The sequence below is a fragment of the Podarcis erhardii genome, assembly GCF_964252035.2.
Source record: "Podarcis erhardii genome assembly, chromosome: 6".
NCBI classification, from domain to species: domain Eukaryota; kingdom Metazoa; phylum Chordata; class Lepidosauria; order Squamata; family Lacertidae; genus Podarcis; species Podarcis erhardii.
In genome coordinates, this window is record NC_138510.1 from 73136379 (window position 1) to 73164259 (window position 27881).

At 43.1% G+C, this 27881-nt stretch overlaps 1 protein-coding gene across 1 annotated transcript in view; it reads right to left on the reverse strand.

Moving 5' to 3' along the window:
- KYAT3 (kynurenine aminotransferase 3) overlaps positions 1-23032 on the reverse strand; it is a 340414-nt gene extending 317382 nt beyond the window's left edge. The window contains exon 1 of the mRNA XM_081866041.1: positions 23028-23032. The gene's annotated coding sequence lies outside the window, so the exon portion shown is untranslated. The remainder of the gene's footprint in view (positions 1-23027) is intronic.
- Positions 23033-27881: the final 4849 nt, after the last annotated feature.

Consider the following 27881-nt stretch of genomic DNA (forward strand, 5'->3'; position numbering starts at 1 on the left):
CCGGTGTATGACAACCCATGTCGGATGTGTTGTTTTTTGGGGGGATTTCCTTAAAAATAGCTCAAAGAAAACTTTTGTGTTTTCACTTTTTTAAATACAGTGGCACTTTGGTTCCTGAGCTCTATCCGTTCTGGAAGTCCATTTGACTTCCAAAAGATTTGCAAACCGAGGCTCGGCTTCTGATTTCATGCCTCATGTTTGGGTGAGAAATGCAGCAATTCACAATGTAGTAAATTTCCTCAATCTATACTACTACTTTCCCAACTATGTGGAAGACGTCATGATCCATATGCGTTGGTCCTAATTATCCGACATTACCATAACATTTCTTGTTGTCTACAGTATGCTCCCTGTTTTCCGAAAGTTTATTTCAGAGAACTTTTCGGCTTATTCATCAGTAGGTAATAATGTTATAGCTCACAGACATGGGCTCCCACAGAGCGCTGTGGCTCCCTCAGATTTCTTCACAAAAATGACAAGGCAAAGCCCGCCACATCTCCCACTGTTTGCTCCGGTCAAATGATATTCCCCTCACAGTTCTTGCTGCAATCACTCCTACTAATCTTTCCTTCTCTCCTCACTCAGTCCTTCCCACTTATCCGCTTGCCAGATCATTACTCCGGTTAAAACCTCCCGCAGCCAACCCCGCCGCTCGTAGGATTTAAACAAAGATTCCTTTAAAGATATGCAGAGAATAAATGCAGATAAACAGCAAGCCCAAGGAGACAGTTAAGATGGTCGCCTTGAAGAACAGCCAGTCTGCATATCGGTGAGTGACAAGCAGGGAAAGTGGCGCCGGAAGGCAAGCGACCCGTTTTTTGCAGGCCAGCGGCTATGTTTGGGTCGCACTTGACCTTCGTCTCAGCTTCCCCCTGTTGTTGCTGTAATTTCTCCATCAAATCCTCTTCCTCGGCTGCAGTTCAGACCATTTTCACAGTCACAACCACACCTGACAGTTAAAGCACATGGCTTCCCCCCAAGGAATCCTGGGAACTGTACTTTGCTAAGGGTGCTTGGACTTGCAGTTTTGTGGAAGGGGTAAACTACAGTTTCTGGGATTCTTTGGGGGAAGTGTGCTTTAAATACATGGCGTGGATGTGTCCATAGTGTGTCATCTGAGGCATACATTGCAACTCCTCCCTCCCCTTTCTGGTTTATTTTTAAATATGCAGCCTGCTCTGAGATGAAACCGGGAGATGCTGATTTATTCCTAGTCTGCAAAATGGCTGGCTGGATCTTCTGTTGTCGTTTTAAGCATGGCAACAGCAGTGGCGTAGCGTGGGTTGTCAGCACCCGGGGCAAGTAATTTGCGCCCCCTAACCCGTGGATTTGCGCCCCCTAACCCTAACCCCCAGATGTTGCGCCCGGTGCGGCCGGCCCCCCCTGCACCCCCCACGCTATGCCACTGGGCAACAGAGGTAAGGGAGGAAAAGCTGAGTGTTTTGTGCCAAATTAGTCTGGATGGCAGTTAGGGAGACATGAATCCATTGACGGCCCTGCCCTGGTTCCCAGAGGGAACAGGACTAAGGTTTGTATACACAGTACAGTGGTACCTTGGTTTAAGAACAGCTTCGTTAATGAACAACTTGGATTAAGAACGCTGCAAACCCGGAAGTAGGTGTTTTGGTTTGTGAACTTTGCCTTGGAATAAGATAATGTTTTGTTTCCTGTTGAGTGTGTTCCATTTGTAAATTGAGTCCCCCGCTGCTATGGGAAAGCACGCCTTGGTTTGAGAACGCTTTGGTTTAAGAACTGACTTCTGGAACAGATTAAGTTCATAAACCAAGGTACCACTGTATACCTTTAAAGCATAATCTTTTTCTCAAAGAAAACTCTTAACAAACTGCAATACCCATAATTCTTTGAGGGGAATTATTATTACTATTACTATTATTATTATTATTATTAAATAAATTATATGTTTCAGTTTTTTTAAAAAAGTTTTACAAGCATACAAATCCAATATTTTCCCAATAAGCATATAAGTTTTGACTTCCTTCCACCCCTTTTGCGGAATATATAACAGTGCATTTCCCTCATTAATCCAATTATTAATTACTCCCTAGTTTTCCTTTAACCTCAATTTTAACTATTTGGTATTAAGTCGATCCTGCTAAGGAACTTAGATGTGCACAAAAACTTTTCAAATAGTCCACAATTTTCCCCCAGTCTTTGATCAAGTTCTCCTCCTCTTGCTTTCTTATTGCTCCAGTAAGTTTAGCCATTTCGGTAGGGTTGCCATATTTCAAAAATCAGGACACAAAAAGAAAACTCAGAAACCTGCATTGCCATATATTTAATTCAATTTATGAGGTGATCTGAAGGTTTTTCAGCTTTCTCTCTTTTTAAGAAAGTAGATAGATAGATAGATAGATAGATAGATAGATAGATAGATAGATAGATATATGGGGACAGACCCCTCGATACAATTCCCTCAGAACTGGTGGCATATAATGTGCTATTTTTATTATACATTTCCTTTCTATACTGCTTTATATTTTTATGACAAGAACATCTCAAAGCGGTTTACAACATCAAAACATCAAATGAAACAACCCAGAGCAAAACATTACAGAAGGAAGTCAAATATAAAGTATAAGTCCAAAGCAACTTAATTAACAGTGTGGCTGCTTCCAGGGGATTTTTTTTGGTTTTTTTACTCAACATTTTTCTAGCAAGCAAGGCAAGTCCTGTGCTTTGCAGCTGCTCCAAACAGCCAGAAATTGTAGTAAGAAGAAAGAAGGACACTGTCAGAAAGCCCTCGGACTACCTCATTAAAAAAGCGCATAGGAGCAGACCACACTCGAAAAAGTCCAAAGATGTGTGGTCTTTGGTTCGGGCACGGTTGGTTAGATGCAGACTGCGATAAATCATTTTACATTGTGATGATAAACCAAAATCCTGTCCTGTCCGTAATGACGGTACACACAACTGCACTGAGGGGGGAAGTTGATCGCAGAACTTCCACAGTCCCTGGGACCTGCTGAAGGCCAAGGACGTGCTCTACCAATCAGCCATAGCTCCTATCCATGAAGGACAGCATTGCATGGAGGCAGGAATTACCCAGAATGTAGGGCCAGCCCTAATATTAGGCCAAGTGATGTGGTCACCTCAGGCAGCTGATTTTGGCTACCATGAAAGAATACCAAATTGTTAGTTATTTCCTTTTGAATTATTGTATTTCTCTCCAAGGCCCCCTTTGGGTTTTATGCCTTGGCTAACAAAATATCATCCCTCGTTTCAAGTACTAACCACTTTGATGTGTGTGTGCGCCACTCTTGCTGCTCTGCCTCAGGTTGCAAAATGCCTGTACAAACGAGATAAACATTAGCACGGGCAATTGTGAAGTTTCTGGAGAAGTTTAGGCTATTCGCACCGCTCTTCATTGAATAAGGAACTGGGAAGCGACTTCAGCCTCACACAAAACAAGAAGGCAGTGATAACCGCAAGGCCGCCGCTGATTCTTTAACTACTGAGGGATAGATCTTGCAGAAATCACAGTCAACCTTTTTCCGTACCCTCTGACTTTCCTCAGACGAAAATGGGGACGTTTCTCACTCACCTGCAACTGACCCTCCTCAACCTCTCCATTTTTTGCCCTTCCCCCTGCAGAGCATTTCCTATTTGAACACACACACACACACACACACACACACACACACACACACACACTTCTTGCATTCCCCTTTCCTTTCCTTTTCTTCCTGTCTAGGGTGGCTCTGCCCTCTGCCTGCCCCTCAGAGCTGCTGTGTCATGCTGGCTCCAGCAGTGACAGACTCTCCTCTTCCTCCAGCAGCCGTTACGAGCTGCCCAAGGGAGGTGGCTGGCAACAGCAGCCATGGAGAGACCATAGTATGCTCCCTCATGGCTGCAGCCCCTGGCATCACACTGCTTGGGACAATCACTGGCTCATCCTCTATCCTGAGCTTGGCAGCAGTTGCACTACCAGGAGAACATTCCGGGATCATATCAGAAGCCAGAATGGCTTTTGTAATTCTGGGGTTGTCCTTGGAAAATCGGGACACTTGGAGGGTATACAGTGGTACCTCAGGTTACATACGCTTCAGGTTACAGACTCCACTAACCCAAAAATAGTACCTCAGGTTAAGAACTTTGCTTCAGGATGAGAACAGAAATCGTGCGGTGGTGACGCAGCGGTGGCAGGAGGCCCCATTAGCTAAAGTGGCACCTCAGGTTAAGAACAGTTTCAGGTTAAGAACAGACCTCTAGAATGAATTAAGTTCTTAACCCGAGGTACCACTGTATTACCGTATTTGCCCGAATATAAGCCGAGTGAATATTCCCCCCAAATTCCGACTGTGAAAAGTTACAGTGCGGCTTATATTTGCGACCTTATGGTATGCAGCCAGGAGCGGGGGGCAAACAGCGGCAGTAGTGTGGCGAAGTGGCACCCGCCCTGTGTGTAGTCCCCTTTCCTCTCCCGCAAGGCCGGGAAGGGAGAGAGCGAGGAAGGGGATAGGCTGCTGGCAACGCAGTGCAGCCCCCCCCCCTTGTACACAGCCAGGAGCAGTGAGGAATGGATAGCCTTATATTCAGGTATTTCTTCTTCTTTTTTCTCTCCCCCCCTCCAATTTTAACAGTGTGGCTTATATTCTGGCCCATACGGTATTCAGAATACTTGGTACCAATGCAGGTCCTGGTTTGTGTACTCAAAGGCTTTCCAGGACCTCTGAAACCCTCCCTAGTCCAGTAAGGAAAGGCAAAGATGGAAGGTTAAGAACAGGAAGATTTAAAGGAACTATTGGAAACTCAAGGCAGTAGAGATATAAGTGATCAGAGCCCCCCCCCCCCCGCAACTTGAAGCATAGGAAGTCCCAATAAAAATTTATTATTTGGCAGAATATTCGGATTATATGATATGTATTTGTATAATTTGGAATAATATGTGATTTGATTGGATTGCTAAAATGGAAAATTTAATAAAAATTATTTTTTAAAAAAAGGAGAGGCAAAGATGGGCAAAGCAGGATTGTACTTCAAACCACAAGGGATTGCAGAAACACTGACAGGTCAGGAAACATCATATAGGATTTTTGAAGCTAAGAAGTTTTGGACCTGATCGATAATCCGGAGGGGAGACTGATAGTAATATGGTGTATATTTAGGTCAACAACTTTCAGTTTTGTTTTTCCGGTCCTTGACCACTTTTTCAGAAGCCAACTATGACTTTTATAAGTATAGTGGTACCTCAGGTTAATTACTTAATTCTTTCCGGAGGTCCGTTCTTAACCTGAAACTGTTCTTAACCTGAAGCACCACTTTAGCTAATGGGGCCTCCTGCTGCCGCCGTGCCGCCAGAGCACGATTTCTGTTCTCATTCTGAAGCAAAGTTCTTAACCTGAAGCACTATTTCTGGGTTAGCGGAGCCTGTAACCTGAAGCGTATGTAACCCGAAGCGTATGTAACCCGAGGTACCACTGTAAAGGGCTTTAAGAATAAGAACGCCCATTCTGAGGGACGATCAACTTTGTGTGTCAAAGACGACTGTTCAAATATATTTCTCGGGGTTTATTTAACCAAGGCCAAAAGGAAGCCCCAGTTCAGGCGCTGTAAAAAAATCTCCTGTGCGTTGTGGTGTCATGGAGAAAGCAGTGTTTGGTTCAAGAGCATTGACAGCTGCCATTTCTGGGGGGCCAATGGTTCTGGTGTGCATGGGGACATTTTTAACCCACTGCCCTCATGTGAATTGTCCCCACTGGAAGAAGCAGCTGTCAAAATGGCCTCTGACTGAATCAGACACTCATGCCGCCATGTCCACGAGGACGCTAGGCACACGAGAGCAGGATTCTCATCCCTAGTGTCAGGACCAGGCTTATATCAGCTTGAGAAGAAATCTCACTCTCATTCAGCAACAAAGGGAAAAAGCCATATTTATGTCTGTGCCTAAGCAATTTGTACGAGACAATGGCATGACGTGTTGTGCAATAACCTTCTTACTTTGGCAAATGATGCAGAAAATATACTGCAAGGCTTAAACTTTTAATGCCATTTAATCCTACCCCCCCCCCATTTTTAGTCTTCCAGGGAAACTCATCAACAGTAGGGACAGGAGCTGTTTGCAGTGTTCTCTGCCCAGAATATATGTATATTATCTTCACCTACTGTGGCATATCTGCAGCCATGCTTGTTATCTGGCTCCAGCTTCCCATTAACTGAATCCCTGGTGGAAAGCCGTTTCCCTACATTATATTGTAATGCTCTTGTTAATGATAAATTGATGAAGAGCTGCTTTTTTAGATTAGGTGAGTGGTCCTTTGATAATGGGGTTGGAATCAGGCCAGGGGTTTTATAGTACTTTGCCTGGAGGGTGAGAATCAACTAAAATATTCCTTTCTTATGTTCCGTTAGAAAGAGAAGAGAGAGAGAGAGTCAAAGAATTTTCCAGCTTTTTAATTTTAACAGAGCCATTTCAAACCCAGTTTACGTGGTTGGTATTTTTAGATGCCTGCCTTTATCCTGTCCTGTGCATCTAATGAATTATTAATGGCAGGTGTTTCTCACTTAATTAGCGAAGCCCGTATCCTTTTAAGTGAAATGGCTCTCATAAGGTGCCTGAATCACTTGGTTTTGTTACAAATGTCGCGAGATTGTAAGCAAAATGCATTCTTTTTGAACCGTCTCGAAATTACGAGCAACTGGTTATACTTTTCCTGCTTATGTGCAGTGACTGTCATGTCTGCTTATAAACCCGTGATATTCAAAGGTGCCAGAATATCTGAAATTAGCAGTGGATCACAAACTGCTTCCTTTCGTTTTATCTTTCGGATAATTTAACCTTTAAAGCTTCACCCTGTACACATCAATGGATGTGCTGGGTTCCATGGAAGGGGACACACATACACAGATGCTGTTGCTGTCTAATAGCAACTGGGAGCATTCCTCAGTCCTAGGAAACTTATACCTGCCAGCGGACACATCACAGAATTGTAAAGTTGGAAGGGACCCTGCGGATCATCTAGTCAAACCCCCTGCAATGCAGGACTGTGCAGCTACCCCATACAGGGATCGAACCTGCAACCTTTGTATTATTGGCACCATGCTCTAAGCAACTGTGCTATCCAGGCTCATGCTCACCCTCATTTCACAAAAAAACTTTTAGAGGTTACCTGCACCTTTTGCTTCATAACTTTCTTTCTAGGAAGATTAGAGACTTACTTTTTTAAAAAACAAAAAAACTTCAGAGTCTGGGGTACCAGACCAAAGGTACCAGAGGAAACCTTTATGGGCACTAAAACTCCCAAGTTTTCTTGCTTAGTATCTTTAAGAGTGAAAGTTGAGGAGGCAATTTGCCAGTGTGGTGCAGTGGTTAAGAGCGGTGGACTTGTAATCTGGTGAACTGGGTTCGATTCCCCGCTCCTCCACATGCAGCTGCTGGGTGACCTTGGGCTAGTCACACTTCTCTGAAGTCTCTCAGCCTCACTCACCTCGCAGAGTGTTTGTTGTGGGGGAGCAAGGCAAAGGAGAATGTTAGGTGATTTGAGACTCCTTAGGGTAGTGATAAAGTGGGATATCAAATCCAAATTGCTGCTGCTCCTCCTCCTCGTCCTCCTCTTCTTCTTCTTCGATGTACATTAGTTGAAAATAGTGCAGCCTATGTAGCTCAGAAACACGCCCTGAATTTTGTAACACCTTCCTGCCAGGCCACCCCAGTCTTTCTATGACTGCATTACTTCAGATAAACATGTATGGAATTGCATTCTTTTCAGTAGGCAAAGGTAAAGGGACCCCTGACCGTTAAGTCCAGTCACGGACAACTCTGGGGTTGTGGCGCTCATCTCGCTTTACTGGCCGAGGGAGCCAGTGTTTGTCTGCAGACACCTTCCGGGTCATGTGGCCAGCATGACTAAGCTGCTTCTGGCGAACCAGAGCAGCGCACGGAAACGCCGTCTACCTTCCCACCGGAGCAGTACCTATTTATCTACTTGCACTTTGACGTGCTTTCGAACTGTTAGGTTGGCAGATGCAGGGACCGAACAACGGGAGCTCACCCCGTCGCAGGGATTAGAATCGCCGACCTTCTGATCAGCACGCCCTAGGCTCTGTGGTTTAGACCACAGCGCCACCCGCATCCCTTCTTTTCGGTAACCGTTGCATAAAAGCTAGCTGCATGTAGGGAACCGAAGTGGCTTGTCAGGTGCGTTGGAGCTGCTACTCTGGCTTTCTGGCACATGGGCCGCTGTTATTTGCCAGGACAGGGCGGGGTGCAAGGAGAGAGGAGTTTGGCAAATGCTCCGCCAGTGCATTTGCACCAAGCTGACCTCTCTGCCACATTGCCCCTCACCTCTCAGGAAGCAACAGCAACCCTTCTGCCCCACACAGTGAGCGACTTGTGGTAGTGAACTACTACTTAAGGCTGAGACCTAGTCTAGAACTTTCCCCCCAATGCGCACATTTTCTACAGTATGAATACAGACCTGCCTGTCTGTGGATGGAAACTTTGCTTTGGTCTAAACATTGTTCAATCTTCCAAAGAGAGAGAGAGAGAGAAAACATGTGCTACTGTGGGATATATTTTAGACCTGTGTTTGGAGGACACAGGGCATATTCAGACTTCAAATTTCAATCAAGAGGGCTTCGTTTCACTCTCCGATTAACCTCCAAGGAACCATAGCTATCTCATTCTTTGCTTAGGAGCAAAGCATTTCCACAGAACTACAATTCCCAAGTTTCTTTGCTTTGTATCTTTCAGAGTGAAAGCTGAGGAGGCAAAGATGTGCATTAGTTGAAAATGGTGTAGCTTAGCTCAAAAACGCAACTCTTCTAAGCCAAAGAGGATCAAGAATTCTCATACTGCTTGTCTAGCCTTATAAACATTAACTGCCATTACAAGGGTTCAAAAATATAAATATTAGATTTAGGCCTTGCAGAAAGCTGGGACCCAAAGGCCTAAGAGACATATTCCTTGAGCTGATATTTGTTTCAGTCCATGGAAAAAGCTGCTCCTGACTCCGAGTGCTTGTTAAAGGTATATCTCTTTCAAGTTATAGGGAGAGAGATGTCAACTGTTTACCATAAATGTATCTCTGCATTTGAATATATAAATGATACTGTTACTTTACCTTGAGTAAGTTTCTCACTGACAGGTATGTTCAGGGAAACATCTTTCACAAAAGCTGAAATGTTGATATAAATATCTGAGGAAAAATACTAATCACAGAATACATTGAACAGACTTACTGATCTTGTATACCTGGAAAAAGATTTTCAAACAGACTTTGTCAGTTCAGCCTTGGCATTCCTTGTCAAACAAAAGCATGCCTAAAGACACATTTCAAAAGCAGACAATGCTGCACTTGCTAACCTGCAGAAAATCGAAATGGATCAGGGAGCCAGAGAACAAACAGAATAGGTAAGCAATAAGAAATGGAACACAGTTCTAAAGGGCTGTTTCTGAGAGCCAAAGATGTTTAAAGAAGCCCGCATCAATAATTAAACGTGAGTAAGTAAAATTCCAGTATACTTTCTGCCGGTATTGTCTTAAGATTTGTAATAGAGAAATGAAATTATTGATTCAGTATCAGCAAGAATTTTTTTTTTAAGAAAAACCACACACACACTCCACAAAAAACCTCTAGTTACTGTGAAAAAAATTGAGAGAGGTGGGGGGGGAGTGGTTTTTTGTTTTGTTTTTTGCTCCAAGTGTTAGCCCGGAATGTTAAACTTTTGCAATGCGGGAAGAGGTCCTCCCTTCTGAATCCATCCACCTCCGTCGCCTGAAAATCCAGGTCAGGGAGCTGTTAACAGGATTGACAGCAACGATCTGATTAAAAGTAAAATGCTCTCTTAAGAAGACGGGAAGGAATTCGTTTTTTCTCAGCCATGTCACATTTGCGCCACTCACGTAGCTGACGTCGTGTCACACCCCACTATGATTTGATGCTACATAACACAACATGACATAACTTACAGTTCATAACTTAGAGTGTACCCACTTTAACGTGGGTTTTTTGTGCGTTTTTTCTCTCTCTCTTTTTGCCCAGCGCCAATTTCCTATTCCATGTGCTCTACTTAAAGCTGATGGTTAATTGGCATGGCACTCAAAATCAGAGTTCAGCTTCTGAATGCATTTTTCATAGACCTTTATGATGTAAAATGGAGGTCATTTGAGATCTCTTTTACACCTGTAAAAGGGGTGGTTTCATTGCTCATCCAGAGCAAGGTGACAAGAGGAATGTTGCATCAGAGAGGGAGAAATGAAGTGATTGTGATGAGATAGTTCAAAACTCAGAGCACAGTTTGATTGTCTTCCTCAGCCTAGACTTGGAGCTGGACTTCAACCCCATGCAAACCAACTGCCTAGACCAGGCATAGGCAAACTCAGCCCTTCAGATGTTTTGGGACTACAACTCCCATCATCCCTAGCTAACAGGACCAGTGGTCAGGGATGATGGGAATTGTAGTCCCAAAACATCTGGAGGGCTGAGTTTGCCTGTGCCTGGCCTAGACCAACCTTTCCCAATCTTGAGTCCCCATATGTTGTTGGAATACAGCTCCCATCATCCCTAGACAGCAGGACTACTAGTCAGGTATGATGGGAGTTGTAGTCTTACAACATCTGGTCTAGCTCATGTATACAGGTTGAAAATAAAATGTATGTCCAATTAAAACATTATAAATATAAATGAATCGTTGATTTAGATGATGATGATGATGATTTGCTGTATCTACAATTAGCTACAATTCTCATGCTCATCATCACCACCAACTTCATAAACATAATGACTGTTGCCACATATATTCCCATTACAGTACATCAGCCTTGGCCAGGCTGGTTCTCTCCAGATGTTTTAAGCTACAACTCACTGAACTCTATGGTTCTGCATGTTGTGTCTGTGTCCCACTGTTTTGTTTTGAGGTTTTAATTACAAAAGCTCTTGCTTTTCTTTTCCCTTTAGTTAAATGGTGTGTGTGTGTGTGGCAGATAGTATTTTACAAATCTGCACCAAATCTGATACAACAAATTTGATAATAATCACCTTTTAATGACTAGGTTTCTTTTATCCCTTACCTGTTTTAAGCCTTATGTGTTCAGTTTATTGGTATGTTTTATCATATGCTGGTCTGTGAATGAAATAAAGTTTGATACTGAACAAATGTGAGTAAAGGCCCAAGAAATTGTCATATACTGATCTATATGATGGCTCATCTAGCCTAGTACACTCACCACGAGCACTTTGCTGGCATCCTACCTGATTATCTATCTATCTATCTATCATCTCTATCTATCTATCTATCTATCTATCTATCTATCTATCTATCTATCTATTATCTATCTATCTATCTATCTATCTATCTATCTATCTATCTATCTATCATCTATCTATCAATCATCTATCTATCATCTATCTATCTATCTATCTATCTATCTATCTCTCTCTCTCTCTCTCTCTCTCTCTCTCTCTCTATCTATCTATCTATCTATCTATCTAATTTTTGAGATGGAGTTTCAGGCAGGGCATAAGAGATGCTCTACCTCTTAACAGCATCTCCTTCTTAGGCACATTTTTAACTTAATCAACCATTGTTAAAAAGTTATAAAGTTCATTTAGCGTGTCTTTAAAAGGTGCTAAATGATTCTAGTATCTGAGGGCAAATCTGTTTTATTCCCCACATTCAACCCCAAGCAACTAATTAACCACGCATTTTACGACTCACTGCCACACATGGTTCTTGGCAGTATCCCAAACAACACATTTGTACTCAAATGTTCCTCTAGCAGGAAGATGTATTTATTAATAGAGCACCATATGCAGCAGTTAGTAGGATATTTCCGCCCCCCCCCCGCCCACAACCGCAACAAAGCCATTGATGGCAAGTATCCAGACTTTCAAGGGTTAAACCTATTTTAACGTGCTAAAACCTGAGACACCACAGCAATCAGCCTATCATTCAGCTTTCAGCCTTTTTCTCCCTTCAGCCTTTTGCATCTTTCTGGCAGTCAGTGCCTGAACAGAGGATTTCTTTTCCTCCTGCGTTTAAGGTGAAAACAAGTGAAGGGAAAGAGGCAACAGCTTGCGCCTGTCTCTGTTGCCGAATCTCTTGTTGTCTCCTCAGAGTGCGGCAGTCACTTCTCAGTTTGCTTTTCAGAGGTTTGTCCCAAGAGGGCCTCTGTAGAAAGAAGGAGGGGAGAAAGGGAAAATGGAAGGAAGAGAAGAAGATGCAAACTGTAAAAAAACGAAAAGCAAACTGTTCGTATTCAAACCTTGCCTGCTGGTACAAAGATACAAGATACAAAATCCATAATTTGGTTTTTCTTTGCCAGCTTACATAACTGCAGAGGAATCTGAAATGTATCTATTTCCACACTTGGGGTGGTATCCAACCCGCATGTGCAGCGTTTTGCTTGCGCAGTGCGACTTTCCCTTATTCTCCCCACATACTCTCAAAGTCTGCTCTGGAGGATCTACAGCAGCGGTTCTCAACCTGAGGGTCCCCAGATGTTGTTGGACTACTGAGGCATCTGATCAAGGCCTGTATTTTAAAATGAGCTTAAAGATTTGCAAATGTTTCATGCCAGGCAGAAAAGCAGCTGGCTAAGTACTTTGGCAGTTGTTTATCCTCCTGGACAAGGGCCCCCCTGATTTATAGCAGAAGCAGGAGACAAGTTTCTCAAAGTTGTAAAAAGGGAAATACAGGCTGGGAGCAAAGGTTACACTGACCCTACATATTACAGAATACAATCAAGCTGCAAAAACACTAATTAAGAGTTGGTAAATAGTAAGATCTCTGTTTAGATAGAACTTAATACCACGAGCCATTTGTTTTAGCCATTTGTTTTGGAATGCAGGGGCAACGGGGCAAAAGGTGATCTGGTAATTAAGGTGCCTTGTTGAGGCAAAGGTAAGATATATGGCTACTTGTCTGCCATTTATGGATAGAAGGAAATATAGCTCTTTGTCTCCCATAAAAGGTAATAGGAAATGGGTGTATCTTTTATGATTGGTTCTAGCAAACAGCCAATAGGAATTTCAACCAGGCTGATTGGACAGAGGCAGCCAAAGGAGGAGCAAGGGGGCTGGGTTGAGGAAATATAAGTGCTGGCCATCAGGGCTGGAGGGCAGGCAGAGCTTTGGTAACCATATACCACTGTGCCTATCATTTATTTGTCTGACAAATAAATTATTATTTTAATTTCTCTATTGCTGCGTTGAATATTTCATTCCAGCTAAGCATTAACCACAAGCAGGGTGCTACACTACAACTCCCATCATCCTCTGGCCTTGCTAGCTAGGGGTGATGGGAGCTGTAGTTCAACAACATCTGGGGACCCACAGGTTGAGGAAGGCTGATCTACAGGGTCCTCTGGAACAGATTTTGAGGGTACATAATGGTGAAGGAAAGTTCCACTGTGCTAACAGAAATCCATAGAAGTCCAAGATCCTGTAGAAAACCACAAAATCATAGAAAGGTAGAGTTGGAAGGGACCCCAAGGTCATCTAGTCCAACACTCTGCAATGCAGGACTCTCAACTAAAGCATCCATGACAGATGGCCTTCCAACCTCTGCTTAAAACCTCCAAGGAAGGAGACTCCACAATCTCCCAAGAGAATCTGTTCCACTGTCAAACACCTCGTACTGCCATAAAGTTCTTCCTGATGTTTAGATGGAATCTCCCTTCTTGTAAATTGATGCCATTGACACCGTTGGTTCGAGTCCTACCTTCCAGAGCAGGAGAAAACAAACTTGCTCCATCTTCCATAGGACAGCCCTTTAGATATTGGACGATGGCTAGAATATCTCCTCTCAGCCTCCCTTTTCTGAAGGCTAAACATACCCAGGTCCTTAAACCAATCCTCATAAGGTTTGGTTTCCAGACCCTTGATCATCTTGGTTAAATAATAATAATAATAATAATAATAATAATTTATTTATACCCCGCCAATCTGGCTGGGTTTCCCCAGCCACTCTGGGCGGCTTCCAACTGAATATTAAAAACAATACAGCACCAGACATTAAAAACTTCCCTAAACAGCTGTCTTTAAAAAGTAAAATGGTTGTTTATTGCCTTGACATCTGCTGGGAGGGCGTTCCACAGGGCAGGCGCCACTACCGAGAAGGCCCTCTGCCTGGTTCCCTGTAACCTCACTTCTCGCAGTGAGGGAACTGCCTAAAGGCCCTCGGCGCTGGATCTCAGTGTCCGGGCTGAACAATGAGGGTGGAGATGCTCCTTCAGGTATATAGGACCGAGTTGCCTTCCTCTGCACACATTCCAGCCTGTCAATATCCTTATTCTGGCACTCAGAACTGGACACAATATTCCAGGTGTGGTCTGGCCAAGGCAGAATAGAGTGGTACTATTACTTCCTTTCCTCTTCATGGATCACTGCCTTGTCGTGGTGAAGGGGCTTGAATAACTCCAAAAAGCTCTGAGCTATGCCCTTCAGGGCCACCCAAGATGGACAGGTCATAGCCAAGAGTTTAGACTAAAGGTGATCCACCTGGAGAAGGAACTAGCAAACCACTCCAGTATTTTGCCAAAGGAGAAACCTTGAGAAGAAAGTGAGAGTTTCCAAGGCATGCTCTGGTTCATGGGGTCATGGAGAGTCGAATACAACTAAGACGACTAAACAACAACAACAACAGAATTACTTCCTTTGATCAAAACACTGTACTTCTGTTCATGAAGCCTAGAATAGCATAAGTATTGTGGTGGACACCACAGCTGATGTTTTTTACAGACTTGCAACCACAAAATGTTGTGACAGAAGCAATGTTGATGATTTTGTGGTAGAGACAGGAAAGGCTTCAAATGCGTAGCAGAAAACAGTTTATCACGCCCGTGAAATTTTGCTTTGAAAAATATTTGCAAGTTGGGCTGTTCAATAATTTGTCATGTGTTAATTACCCAATGAATGTAACACTTTTTATCTAGCTGTGAATTATTCCCACATGATTTCTAATTTCTCCAGATGGATTTTGTATTCAGAGGTTTTCATCAAATGGTTTGTTGAAGTAATTTTCAGGCTGAAAGTTGTTTGCCAGTTTACTCTTTATATTTTATCATCTCACATTCCAGTACTCTAAACTGAAATATTGGAATATTTCCCCAGGCTGTTCCCCACTCCCATCTTCATATACACCTGACCAGAAGGCTGATAGCTATTAATTGCGTTTTCTGGTACAGTAAGCTGAAGTTTTTCACTACATAAATGATTCATTCAGAAAAGTGAAGTTATTGAGCAAAAGTTAAATTGGGCTTTAATTTGCCTCAGGTCTTTTTTTTTTAAAAAAGCCACATCTTGTCTTGTTACTCAGTGTTGAAATGTTTCTTTTATCTATATGGTTTTTAAAATGTTTTCATTTTATTTTTTAAAAAAGGAAAAGAAACTGGAGCAAAGTGAGTGGTTTGTTAAACATGAGATTTAGGGCCAGGAAGGACACAAATCTTTAGTATGCATGTAGAAAAAGAAAGTATTTTCTTTTACAGCAGATGCATGAAAGATTGATTAATTTTTTTTTAATGGAATAATAACATGATGTCAATACCACCTACCCAGGAAATGCAACCAAACATTTTAAAAAAAATGCTTGGCAAAATAACAAGGTATTTGTGCCTAAACCAGAAGTTTCTTGGTGGGCCTCTCTGTGGCAGAGGTTAGGGGACCTGTATCCTGCATGTTGTTGAACACCAACTCACATTGTACTTGATCATTGGGAGGTATGGTGGGAATTGTTGTTCAAGGCATCTAAATGGCACCAGGTTGGGTAAGGCTGCTAGAGAAGGAAGTGGAACTAGATTCTCTACCCTAAGGCAAAGGTCTTTTTCCAGCCTTGCTACCTGAAGTCCTTTAAGGAGAAATGCCATCCCAGAGGGACCTGGACAAGTACTGCACCACTAAGCTATTGTCCAGTAGGGTGCTGTCCTCTGCTTCACCTTCCCACCCTGTTAAATCTCACTACCAGTAGCTAAGGATGGATGCCTGTGATTTTCCCCCAAAGGCAACAGAAATGCGTGAAAATTTCTGCAGTGACCTACAAGGAAGGTCATAACGGCTGTGGGAATCTGCACCTCCATGAGCAGGTATCCCCAACCTGTGGCCCTCCAGATGTTTTGGCCTACAACTCCCATGATCCCTAGCTAACAGGACCAGTGGTCAGGGATGGTGGGAATTGTAGTCCAAAACATCTGGAGGGCCATAGGTTGGGGATGCCTGTCCATGAGTATAAAAGCCACCGAGTCAAGGGAAAGATGAGCATGTCACAGCAGAGGGAAAGGACACAAGTTTTTGGCACCACGTGGAAATCCATATAAATTGATGGATCCACCATGCTAAGTGTTGGCTAGATTCTTCAGTGAAGCTCAGGGTGGCAGGAAAGAATGGATAATTCAGAATATGGCTCCAGTAGGTTTCATTCTCCCTTGGGTAAAGACCTCTTGTAGGAAAGCACTTGGGATGTGGACTTCCTCCCTAACATCCTGAGGAAGAACTCCAGCTTGTAGGAAGAAGAGGGCATAAACCCCATCACAGAGAATCATGCAGCCATCATACCATAAACTGAGATGAAGTACATTGTATGTGTGTGTGTGAAGATTCATTTCAGGAAGGGATGAATCACATAAAAGGTTGCGAGGTCTCTTTGAAGTGGCACTGCAATTTTAAGGGGCTGCTCTCGGCTTGCCAGGTGTCACAGTTTGATCTCTACAGTAGAGGCCCATGACAATTTTCACATTATAGAAGTCTGTGGACTGTAAATACTGTCGGTTTCAGCTTAGCCTCTGCTGGCCGTTATGTGGTGAGCAAGTGGTGGTGCGAGAAGGAATTAAGTCCAAGAAAATAAGTTTTAGATGTGCACATCCAATTCAAGAAGGTTGCTTATGCAGAATGCTCCCTCTTTACCAAGGGAGAATGAAACCTACTGGAGCCATATTCTGAATTATCCATTCTCCACAATAGTTATGATGGATTTATCCAGAATTTATCCTTCCCATCATCTCTGAATTTTACCCTGAACTTCCGTGAGTGGATAATTCATATGCAAAATAATCCAATGAATTTTGGAGCTGTTCTGTGAGTGAATGATGCCTATGCTTAATGTTTATGACCCTGGCTTCAGATGGTTTGTGACAGTTCCTCAGCCCTGGGTCTACAGAAGTTGTGGGAGTACACCTTCCATCTTCCCAAGAGAGCTTAGCCAATGTTGGGAGTTGCAGTGTAACATCTGGGGACTGAAGGTTGAAAAGCAGTGGTTTAGGACATACGTATTTCACCCAGGGCCAAACGAGGTGTAATTATGTACATGTAGATGCCTCTAAAAATGGAAACTGAATTACTTGGATCTGTTGTTGTTGTTGTTGTTGTTGTTGTTGTTGTTGTCGTCATTATTGGATCCTAAGTTCACATCAGTGTATGCCTTTCCCCAGAAAAAGAGGTGTTGGATGAATGCTTCCCTTGTTCTCTTATAATGGCAATGGCAATAGCACCCACCTTAGAGGTGCCAGAACTGAGTTCCAGTGAGTTCCGGCTGAAAAAAGCCCTGCCTTTTCCACTCTCCACTACATTTCTCCATGCCACCTAAAAATCTGGTCCAGAGGCTTGGAGGACAGCTAGAACAGTATATAGGATGCTGCTGAGAACTGCAGGAGAGCTCGACAAAAATCACCTCCTCTCCTTCTGCCAACAGAAAACTACTTAGTAGACAAAATGGCTCTCATCTGTTCATTCAGCCTTGGCACAAATCCCCTTTGGAAGTGCCAACCTAGAAATCTCCAACTCCATGGCCAAGACCATGGCAACCATCTCAGAAAGAAAAGCTGTTAAGCCAGTCAGATCGGAGGAGTTCCAAAAGAATCACGATCTTCTCTTGGGCATTCAACAGCAGGTACCTACCACTGAAACTGGCTGTTTGCTGAGAAGAGTACCAGGAAAAGTATCACTCACTGGGCCTCCACTGCTCCATAGGACAAACTGGCAGCACAGCCAGTTTCCATAAGCTCTTTCAAGTATAATTTCTGACTAGGACAAAATCTCCTGTCTTACTGCTTTCAGATATGATTTGTGCTGTCTATTTCTTTGGTTCATGATTGTATGGTGTATTCATAATACACATTGCAGTTTGATGTGTTTTCTCCTCCTTGTTAGCCACCTAGAGCAATATTATGTTGCATAGGCAGGGGGGAAATATTAACAAACAAACCCTCCTTGCCCCCGGGCTCCTTCTCCTTTGCCTCCAGCAGCAAAATATCTTGGGCTGGCCCTGCTCTGAGGGCAAGGCGTTTCATTGACCCAGACATAGTCTTTGCAATCATGTCAGCTGTGCTGGGTGCAGGTGTGTCATTCTCCATCAATTAATAAGGAAAGACAATGCACTGGGAAATTAGCAAAGGGGAAAGGAAATTTCAGTGAATTTTTTTGTGGGTGGGGTGCTTGGTTTTGTTGCATTCTTTACCTTTAAGGTGGTTGTTGGGTTTTGAGAGTGCCTTTTCCTTGACTCAGCAAATTTGTCGGCATTCTGCAGCCTTCCTGAGTGCCTACGTTTTCTGAAAACCAAGCAGGTAGGGTTACCTGTATGGGAAGACAGGGAGATGTTCTGTAGTGTTTCATGCACGGTGACTTGCCGTTATTATTATTGATTATAGTTCCATACTTTTTATTGCAATTGTTAAGTGTGAACAGTTTAATTATTATTTGCTGGTATTTAATTTTACTGTTTACTATTATTTTCCAATGGATTATTGAACATTGCTTTGTTTGATATAAATTGTGTATTTTAAAGTTATTGGGACTTTTTTTTGTATCGGATCAGATTGTGTGTGATCCTTGCTGTCTATTTTGCTGTTTCTTCTGCTTGTAAACTGCCATGTGTATAGAAAGGCGGTGTACAAATTAAAATTGGGGTTGTGGGGGGGGGGAATGAAACGAAATGGCGCTGAATAGAGTTCTTAATGCTGAATCCTGGTTCAAGTTAAGCATGGGTAATTCATTATTTAGCCTTGGTACGGGATCCAATATTTTATTTACTTCCCGCATGCCATCCCTTTAAAATTACAATTTCACACTTTTCAAGGGAGGAAAGGAGATTTCACATAAAAGAAGTTGTTTAGGAAGAGGTGGCACTTTAGGCAAAATATATATAAAAAATAAATTAGAATAGTGCAGCTCTTGATTTCAAACTGTTATAAAGCCCCACTGTTATTAGCAGTGAAGTGACTGAAATGTGCAGTTGCGTGATGGAAGTCATGGCAATGACATAGACTTACTTAGCATTTTAAAAACTTTTACAAGGCAGCCTTAAAGACATTGACAGGAAATATATTCAAGCTGTCAAATACCAGGGAAGGAAAAAGGCACCCGGTCAGAAGTAAGATAAACTGACACATGTAATGTGTGGTAAAATTAGAAATTCCACAGCAGAGCACTAGCAAACCTGCCCAATAGAACATATAAAATACTGTATACATTCATACTGCAGCATCTACAACAAACAGTTATTTTGACACATACACACACAAAACAAAATTACCCTACCTCAATTTTATTTGTTTATTTGTCACTAATATTTTAATGAACTTTTAAAAAAAGAAATACAGTCCATTTACTAAAATGTTCAACCCATGTCTGTCCTGAGCTAATTTCAGTCTAATGCAGAAATAGCACAAGAACCATATCTTCCAGCACTCAACTTCATTGGGGCCATGTTGGAAGACTCAGGACAGACAAAAGAAAGTACTTCACACAGTGTGTCGTTAAGTTATGGGAGTCATCACCCTGGATAATTCAGTTGGGTAGAGGGTGCTGCTGATAACGTCAAGGTTGCAGGTTTGATTGCTGAATTGCAGGGAGTTGGACAATTCTGTGTTCCAACTCTATGGTTCCATGATCTATGATGTAACAATGGCTGCCAACCTGGGTGGCTTTAAAAGAGGATTAGACAAATTCATAGAGTTTGAAATAGCACGAGACTCTTCATCTTAGGGTTGTAGGTTCAAGCCCCATGTTGGGCAAAAGATTGGATTGGCAAAAGGTGGGATGGCCATCTGTCATGGATGCTTTAGTTGACATTCCTGCATGATCCCTACCAACTATACAGTTCTGAATCTAATATTCTATTATCTGGCTACTAGCCACAATGGCAATGTCTTTCTTCCACAGTCTGGGGCAGTATGCCTCTGAATACCAGTCGCTGAGAATGATTTATTTAGCGAGATTTATATACCACTTCATCAAATAACATCTGTACACAGTTGTCATTTCACCTTGAATAATTCAACAACCCACTTCTCCCCCAGTTCACCATGCTACTCTTGGAAGAAGCAGGAAAAAAATCTGTGCATGTGAATGGGAAGAATGCACATAAAGGCTATGTTGATGTATATTGCCTTAGCAGTTGGAGGCAGCTACTTGCTGATCATCAGTTGTTGGGGAACAACAGCAGGAGAGGGCTAGTCCCCTCATAGACTCATAGAGCTGGAAGGGACCCTGAGGATAATTTGGTCCAATCTCCTGCAGTTCAGGAATATGCAGCTATCCTGTACAGGGATAGAACCTGAAACCTTGGCATTATGAGCACCACACTGTAAGCAACTGAGCTATTTCCTCTGGTCAGTGCTATTTTTCTAGAAGAAGTCCAAAGCTCACCATGGACTTCTCCCTTGTTCTCTTAGAATGGCAATGGAAGCCACCTGAGAGGTGCCTGAACTGAGTTCCGGCTGGGGAAAAAAGCCCTGCCTTTGGTCAGGAGCACCAACTCCAGGGGGACAAGGGGTCTTCGGACCCACCAAAATCCTTGGCCAAGGGGCTGGGTCCTTTCAATGTTGAGGGGGTGGAGGAGGCTCCCAATGGTTGGCTATCCTGACTGTCGACTTCCAGTCGTATGTGCTATGCGCATCTGCATGTGCCTGTTGTTATGACCCTCTGACGAACCTGGAGTGACAGTGCTACACAGGAAGGCACTCTGGACCTCTGGCACTCTGGCGTGACCCTGCTGGCGAGCCCAACACAGCTTTCCATGCTTGCAAAGGGTTGCACCCAAGTGCTGGTACCTGCTGACAGGTTCAGTGCACCAGCGCAAGACTGGCACCAGCACATGAACCTCTGAGGAGTGTAGCTCGCCAGTGTTGTGTATATGTTTGTGTCAATAGGGTTGACATCCTATTCTTCTATTGTTATTGTTGTTGTTTGTTGTTGTTGTTAGTATTCCCTGCCCATCTGACTGGGTTGCCCCAGCCACTCTGGGCAGCTTCCAACATATACAAAAACGTAATAAAACATTAAACATTAAAAAAAAAAATCCTTATACAGGGATGCCTTCAGATGTCTTCTAAAGGTTGTATAATTACTTATCTCATTGGCTCGGGAGTCGCATAACTCCATACCCTCCAACATTTCTCCTTTGAAAATAGGGACATCCTAAGGAAAAGCGGGACATTCCAGGATCAAATCAGAAACGAGAACGGCTTCTGTAAATCTGTGACTGTCCCTGGAAACAGGGACACTTGGAGGGTCTGTATGAATATCCTGGTCATGGCTATAGCTATCTTTACATGTATGCAGTAGTCTTCACGTATGTAGCAGCATAGACTGATCTAACGGCTAGCGAGAGAGGAGGTATTAGGCCTTAAGTTGTGAGAACAGGCTTCGGTGTCCCTAAGTACTTCATGGATCAACGCTGTTAATGTCACCATTAACACAAGAACTCTCTTGGGTGTGCCAAACAGAATACACCCTTAACGTCTTCACCGGAACCAACAACACCATTTCCAAGCTACCAGCAGTGCGGACTCGGGAAAAACACCAGTTTTAATTATAAACTTTATAGATACATATATATATATTTTCAGCAGCATTTCACACTTGGCACATGGTGAAAACTGTTCCTCACCCTATGAAGTCTGAGGCCGTTGTGCTGAGGGAAAAGAAGTGCCACTGAAGTTAGAGCGGACCAAATTCATCCTTGACGTAACTCCATGGACATGGCTGCCCATCCCACCAGTCGTGCCTTTGGCCTGTTGTGCCTTAGCTGCTGTGGGTTAGAAATTCTGCTTCGCACTGCCTTCGCCCTTCCTTTTCACACAGGAGGACTTCACAAAAGCTCTACTTGCAACTAATTTGTACATTTAGTGCCCTGTTAGGGGAGGACAATGTGTGCACAGAGAAATGACAACTCCTCTCTCTCTCTCTCTCTCTCTGTGTGTGTGTGTGTGTGTGCGTGTGTGTGTCTCTATCCCTAATTGCGTGCACACACAAAATTGGCTTGGCAAATTACTCTCAGCTTTATAAATGCTGACAGTTTTCCTTACAGAGCCCTAACCTTTTAAAAAAGATCCATCCTGAAGTCCCGTGAAATAAACTGACTTTGACTAGAAAAAGATGTAAAGCGGCATTATGGTTACATTGGTATTCTTCTTCAGAGATCAGGGAAAATATGACAAGGCTGACTCCTATTATATTATATAGCATATCCCATTTAACAGCGCTAGAGCCGAACTGTGAAGGCATATCCTAAGATATTTTCACTTCACGCATTTGACATTGGCATTAGTTATTGCATTTAAGAGACAGTCAGCTGTTTATTGCTATTTCCTCCTCGCTGTGAATGTTAACCACAGAAGGGGAATATTTGATGTTGCAAATTACTTAGCTTCCCTGTCTTCATTTCCCTTTTAGTATGCAATTATTTATTTGGTTTCACTGAGCAAATGAAATTTCAAGGGCATTTCAAGGAAAATAAACAAAGTACAGCCCTAAAAGCGGGGGGCAGTCGGGGGGGGGGGAGAGGGAAGAGGAGAGAGGTTGGACTTTGTATTCAGGAAGAGCACTCCAGTCATGCATATGTATGAATCAACAAAATCAGGTTAGAAATTGGAAATTGCACTCCACACACCAGAGCATTTTTCTTGCTCTAGAGATCTTTGCTACAGATTTGAAGGACTCATATATATATATATATATATATATATATATATATATATATATATATACCAGCAGCATGACTTGGAACAGATGTTTTTTATGGACTCAGCTTGTTAATAGTCTTTTTAGCTTCTCCTAAGGACTTAAAGCAGGCACCTCGCTTGTCCTGAATATTTGAAATCCTGTTAACATTTTCCAAAATGTGCACTAACAAGCTGCAGTGAAAATGCTGGTGCCTTCCACATGGCTCGGGGGGGGGGGCATTGCTCCACTTCTTCTGCAAGCTTGCCTAGCCTGCTCCCATACAGAAGGCGAGGTTTCAAAACTGGAAGCATGGAGTGGAAAGTTAGCTAAAAAGTCAATCTGATGAATGGCAGACTGTTTCAGAATCATGCACCACACAAACCATGGGAACAATTTTTCCAATTGAAAATAGTAAGTTGAGAAAACATGGATAGGACCAGCTGACATCACAGATTGTCTGTCTCACATTTAGTGGATTGCAAACCGATTGGACTCCACTGGCCACTAGTTGGATGAGTTTTAAAAGGAATACAGCACATTCATAGAGCATTGAACCTATTTGTCATTAGCTATTGGATATGACAGTGAAAAAGAACCTCTTGAGGCAGATGTGGTATAATGGTTAGAGCATCAGATTAGGGTTGGCTAAAGAAGCTCCCAAGCTGCTCATGGAAGCCTTGGTGAAGGAGGGCAGGAATGAGGGAACAGTGATGGAAAACTCCAACTCCCAGCTCTCACAGAGGTCTGGAGTCTGGGAAAGAAGGGTGACCAGAGACCACCTTGTCTGGCCCCACCACCTAAGCCAGCAATCACCCTTCTGGTGGTGTTGCACCTCCTGGAACTGTTTACGTCCAAGGCTCTTCTAGCTCGCCCAACCCCCCACTCACCCTTTGTAGTGGAGAACGATGCCTCTGATAGAACAATGGGAGCTGTGCTGTTGCAAGCTGGGAAGGGAGGGGAGTTCATTCCATTCTAAGAAGCTGCTCCCAGCAGAAGAGAACTACATGGTATGGGAGAAGGAGCTTTTTGCTATCAAGGATGATTTTGGGGTCTGGCAGCACCTCTTGGAAGAGGCCAAACATATGGTGGAGGAGTACACACAGATCATTGGAACCTAGAGTACTGGCAGATGACCAGACATCCTAACCAGCACCAGATCTGCTGGTGTATAACATACATTCCCAGCAGCCAGAATCGATGAGTGGATGTGCTCTCAAGGAAGCCAGAGTATGGTGGGCAGTCCCATGTACTGGGGCCAGAGCAAATCCTATGGTTAGAGCAGTTGGAGCTGACTGGATCAATGGTTCCATGGGAAACTGAGCTTAAGGAACAGATACAAGCAGACGACATGCCCCAGAGAAGCTGGCCAGGCTGGGAGGAGGAGACTGGTGAGACAGAGGTGTTCTCAGAAAGGGTTAGCTAGCTTTACTATGAAGAAACATTGAACTACCTGCTGGGGAAAGTTCCACATCATTGTCAAGACAATCCAACCATGGGCCACTTGGGGCAGTGTAAGACTGTGGCCCAGTAGTTCTGGTGGCCATGGAAAGATGTTAAGAAGTATGTCCATGTCTGTGAGACATACCAGGAAGCTAAGCTCTCCAATGAGTTTTCAGCTTGTTTGCTGCAGCCAATACCCCTCCCTCGGGGTTGTGGGAAGCCATATCCACAGACTTTATACCTGACTTGCCTTACTCCCAGAGGTAAACTGTGATCTGGCTGGTGGTGAATCTGTTTACAAAGATGGCGCATTCCATCCCCTGTAAGGGGTTTCCTAATGCCAGGGAGACTGCACAGATGTTTGTGGACCATATCTTCAACCTACATGGGCTCCCGTAGTGGATTGTCTCTGACCAAGGAACCCAGTTCAATGCCCAGTCCTGGAAGGCACTCATGGAGGTGCAGCTGTGCTTGTCTTCCACCTGCCACCCAGCTACAAATGACGAGTCAGAGAAAACGAACACAACTGTACTTTTGCCTGGTTGGAAACTTGCCTGGTAAAGCTTTCAACTTGCCTGCTAAGGCTTCCTTCTTGCCTGGAAGAATGACAGAAATCGGTGCATAGCTGTGTGTATCAACTACATATTGTACAATGGTCATATTTGTTGCTCTATCCACTTATTTTTCTGAGCATGCCCACTTTTGCCTCTGACCTGGACCCCACTGATATGTCACCCCTGGAAGGTAGTCCAGGAGAGAATGTGGCCTTCAGCTGTGAAGGGTTCTATGCACACCTTCCTTGCGTATACCCCATTGAACTTTCAGGTAGACATGTATAGGATTGCTCTATGGATCTTGTTGAAGTCAATGGAGGCCTTCCAATGGTTTCAGGACATGTGATATGAAACTGTGTTAAAAGGAACCAGGTGCCCCATTTTATATTCTGCTTTTTATAGCAGGAACAGGAGGGCTAAACAGTTCAATAAAGTCTGATATTTTATGGGGAACATGGATTAGTACTGATGAAACGACAGTGAAGCACAAATTGGGATTTTCTCCCTGTCCTTGGCAGCTCACTGTGGTGGCAACTGCATGGTGTTATTAATTAATAGGCAAGGCAGAACCTGGTTCCACAATAGTGCATGAGAGTGTTACTTTCTTAAAGACAATTTTATGAGGTATGATTTATATGAAAGTGAAATTGTATTGATAAGCAATTAAGATAGACTTAGTGTAAATCTCTTCCCAAAGGAACTGTGCAGAACACTTGTCATATTCCAAATTATTTCTTTCTAGCATTATCTACATCTAGCCCAGATAGGTGACCAGGTGAGAATTTCACCGATAATTGTGCAATTTCTTGTCTTATTAATGCTGAACTTTGCACAGCAGTAAGACCTGGGTTGACGTGAGCACACGATAAAAATGGATGATAAAACAATCTCAAACTCATTACCTAATTTACCTAAAAGAAAGAAACATAGCATCTCTTTGGATTCTTTAAAGTTGATCATCAAAAGTCTTGGTGTACATATCTTTTCTAGAATTATGCTGAAATTATACACTGGTAAGAAGAAGCTGTCTAATCCAACCAGGACTCTATTAATTTGTGTCCAGACTCATTAATCTTGCCTAATTCATGTCAGTTGATTACATTTGAACCATGACCTCTGGCTGCATGGGGGTTTTTGCACAAAAATCTCCCAGGATCAGTATAAAATCATGGTTTGGCATGAGTCCACAGGCTCCTGGCATTGTCTGTGCAACTGACTCACCAATATCATCAGCAACAGCAGCTGCCGTATTTGTGTGCACATGCCTGAATGATAGGTTCACAGCTCTTTTAAGGCAGATTTTGAAAGAAGTTTATCAAAAGAAAGACTGAATCCTATTAGGATTACAGCTGTGTCCCTCTCTGAATCAAGCGATTGCAAATCTCAACCTTTCCATTCCGTTTCATAAGCAAGTGTGGTGCAGGGTGTTGGAATAACCTATGCAAATACTTAAAACGGCACAAGGAGATTGCACAGTGATATTTGCTATTGCTTTCTCTTATATCATTCTGTGAGATGCATTCGTGTCTTTTAGGTTTTGTTTCTATAGTTGTAATTTGTTATTTGAGAGCTTTTAATGTTATACATAACATGGGGAAGGGTAACCCTGAAAGGCAGCCTGACAGTATTACTGATACTATTATTATTATTAATCCACAAATACACTGTCCTCATCATTTTGTATCTTTAAGTACATTATTATTATTATTATTATTATTATTATTATTATTATTATTCTGTTCTCGGGCCCTGGGCCTCCTCTGTGAACCAGCCTATTGCAGGCTGGATCATCCTCCTGCTGCCAAATTGGCCAATGGCGGCAGGAATTAGAGGGCGTTCCCCTGTGCGTGGGACCAACTGACCAATAGCAGCACTTGGCCCTGCACCCAGGGCAAGGATAAATTCCTGGCCTACTGGGGCTTTCGGCTTCTCTCTGGCCCACTGGTTCTGGACCAGTTTCCTTTGTGGGATTATAATTATTTTAGCTAACTTTCAATAGGTCTGTTTCAGAAGGGTTAGAAAACAGAAGAAAATCACCTGTCTGTAGACACTTCTTTTGAAAAAGTGCAGTGTCTTGTAGCATGGAGATTTCATCTTGCTGAATAGGATCATAGATTGAGTCAAGGTCTACCCAGGCAACAAAATTTGGTGGTATGAAGCTGTGGTCATGGCACTGACTGCCACTTCATGCTGTAGCTGTGGAATGCTATTCTTTAAAATGCTCCGGAGGTATAACACTGACTGCACCATTTCGAGTTGTAGGTGGGGGATAAATTTGCTGCTGTTGTTCAAATTTTCACGACTGCCCCCTTTTTATATACAAATCATCCCTAGTTCCCTATTCCACCCCCAAATACACATAGATATCCCATACATTTTCAAATTTTCGAAGAGTTGTACAGAAATGGGTTGCCATTTCCGAATACACCTGATATGATACCATATGATACGATACAATAATCTTTATTGTCATTGTCCCATACAGAACAACAAAATTGAAAAAATCTACATCAAACATTTAAAAACCAACAAGCCAGCTACCCCAGCCTGGTTAGCCCCCTAAAAACTCTGATATCCCATAATTAAATAAAATATACTCCTGTAGAGAATACCTTACACTGCGTTTAAAACCAAAATCACATTTGGATAGAAACTGTTTCTCAGGCGGCTAGTCCTAGTCTTTATGGAGAGCCAGTGTGGTGTAGTGGTTAAGAGCGGTAGACTCATAATCTGGTGAACCGGGTTTGCGTCTCTGTTCCTCCACATGCAGCTGCTGGGTGACCTTGGGCTAGTCACACTTCTTTGAAGTCTCTCAGCCCCACTCACCTCACAGAGTGTTTGTTGTGGGGGAGGAAGGGAAAGGAGAATATTAGCCGCTTTGAGACTCCTTCGGGTAGTGATAAACCACGATATCAAATCCAAACTCTTCTTTATAACCCTGTACCTTCTTCCAGAAGGCAGAAGCTGAAAGAGATCATTTCCGGGGTGCGCA